Below are 2366 nucleotides of genomic sequence, written 5' to 3' on the forward strand. Positions count from 1 at the left end.
GAGTTAAAACCAACATTCTGGTGTAATGCAGATTGATTTCACTTCTGTCCCCAAACCTGTGAGCACCCAGATGGTAAGACAGATCATTTTAACCGTCCAGACTGCAGTGAAGAAGAGCATGTGGGAGGGGTTCAGGGGCTGGATTTGGATTTCGAATCCTCTTCTGCTTGGGGTCTCCCTGTGAGCTCCAACCCCTGGGCGAGCGGCGCTGGGGTGGGGGGGCTGGCGTGGGCTGCTGGGAGGGGCAGGAGCTGCAGGGCCAGGTCAGGCTGAGGGCTCTGGCTGACGCAGGAGGAAGCCGAGCAGGATGGGGGGGGCAGCTGTTCCCGGGCTCCGGGGCGAGTTTTCCTGTTATTCTGTTGGCTGGCCAGCTCCTAAATTTAGTATAGGTTAAAAACAGAACACTTCCAGTACAGAGGAGGTGAGAGGTCCCCAGGGACAGTGCACCGCGGTGGGGACTGTGGATTCTTTTCTTCCCCAGGTGTGACTTTGCTGAAGGGCTGCACAGTTCCCTGAAATGGGGGGATGAGTGGGTGTGGGGGTGCCCGTGGCAGGGGTAGGGTGCCATGGTGTCGTTGTGCCTCGGGGAGGGAGGAGGAGCCGGGGCACCAGGTGGGAGAGCGGAGGTGTCTTCCACACTTAGGAAACGCTGTCCATCTGTCTAGACCTCTCCCACCTCGTGGAACCGCGCTTCTTCCAAGAAATCTGCCCCCTTGGTCTGCTGGCCTTGGCTTCATGAACTTGTGCCTGGGGAGCCATTATCTGACCTCAGCCCCTTCCTGTCTGACCGCGCTGAGTGTCTCCTCCATCATCTGGTGCTTCTGAGAAGTCACCATGAGGCAGGGTCGGCTGGTGTCGGTGGCTTCTGAAGGTTGTCCCCCCCCCCGGGGCCTGGAGAGTCCTGCCGTCTCTGCTCATCTCTCTCATTCCCAGGCTGAGGACACAAGGACCTGCCCAGGGTTCCAGGAAGCCCAGCCAGCAGCGACCCGAGCTGCCAGGCTCCCAGATGCTCTGGAGGATCTCGTGACTCTCAGGTGGGACTGACGGCCCGACATCCTGTTCAAGGGTCCTGATGAGGGTTGAGGCTGGGGCACCTCAGCAGGAGTCCTCCTCAGCTTAACCCCCACCCCCTCCAACAAGGGGTTCACCCTGGTCCCAGACCACGACAAACTGGGTATCTCTGCATCTGCCCTGCCCCACCTACCCCCAACCCCCATCCCTTGGCGACCTCAGGGTGCCTGTCACACCTGAAGGGAAACTCCTAGGTGTGCACCATGGCCTCTGCACCAGGCTCTGGGCGGAGGTGGGCACCCTGTGAATGAAGGTCTTGGGTGCTGGCCCTGCAGCTAGAGGGTGCTGGCCATTTGCACTGAAGGAAAATGTGGAAGGGTTTGTGGGGACCCAGGCCCCACTCCCCTGTGCCTCTCTGTGGGGTGCTGAGGCCACTTCGATGTCCCCTGGGTGGTCTTTTCCATCAGTGCGTTTGAAGGAGAGCTGTTTAGAGGAGGGGGGGTCTAAGATGCTGCTTAGTGAACTAAATGAGTAACACCCCCTGCACCCCAAATTTATGTCCACCCCTGCCTCAGAGTGCAGCCTTACTGGGAAATGGGTTAAGTCAGCGTGAGGTCATATGAAGTGGTCCCTGAATCCAATGACCTTTGTCCTCAGGACAGGCAAGAGTCACTCACATAGGGAAGAAGCCATGTTGGGGCTGGGCAGAGGACACAGGCCTGTGGCTGCCCACCAGGCCACACTAGGGACTGCCGGCAGCACCTGGGACTGGAAGAGGCAGCTGGGAGACCCTTCGTCCAGGGCCCCTGTCTGAAGTGTTAGGAGATGCTGCAGCAGCTGGCGGGGGCCAGCACTCCTTGTCACCCTCCCTCTGGTGCAGAGACAGGCCCAGGACCTGCAGGCCAGCAACTCAAGAGGCCTGGAGTCGGCTGGCCCATGGTCTAAGCTAGATAGAAATCTCGGTCTTTGCCATTAAAAAAGAACAAAATCATGGCATTGGAGAAGATAATGCTAAGTGAAGTTAGCCAATCCCCCAAAAACCAATGCTGAATGTTTTGTCTGATATAAGGGGGGGTGACTCATAGTGGGGTAGGGAGGGGGAGCATGGGAGGATTAGATGAACTCTAGATAGGGCAGAGGGGTGGGAGGGCAAGGGAGGGGGCAGGGGATTAGCCAGGATGGTGGAATGTGATGGACGTCATTATCCAAAGTACATGTATGAAGACTTGAATTGGGTGTCAACCTATTTTATATACAAACAGAGAAATGAAAAGTTATGGTATAGATGTGTATCAAGCATTGTAATGCAAAAAAAACCCACCAAAGTACATGTACGAAGACATGAATTGGTGTGA

General features: G+C 56.8%; 1 long non-coding RNA gene across 2 annotated transcripts; it reads left to right on the top strand.

The window, feature by feature from the left end:
* Positions 1-347: 347 nt before the first annotated feature.
* LOC139706760 (uncharacterized) lies at positions 348-2094 on the top strand. 2 transcript variants are annotated; one of them, XR_011708406.1, is made up of 3 exons: positions 348-481; positions 666-1034; positions 1669-2094. It is a non-coding gene; the product is annotated as an uncharacterized lncRNA (long non-coding RNA). The 2 variants fall into 2 exon arrangements; XR_011708405.1 differs by having other exon boundaries at positions 351-481; positions 934-1034.
* Positions 2095-2366: the final 272 nt, after the last annotated feature.

Source organism: Marmota flaviventris, chromosome 8 (genome assembly GCF_047511675.1).
Source record: "Marmota flaviventris isolate mMarFla1 chromosome 8, mMarFla1.hap1, whole genome shotgun sequence".
Classification (NCBI taxonomy): domain Eukaryota; kingdom Metazoa; phylum Chordata; class Mammalia; order Rodentia; family Sciuridae; genus Marmota; species Marmota flaviventris.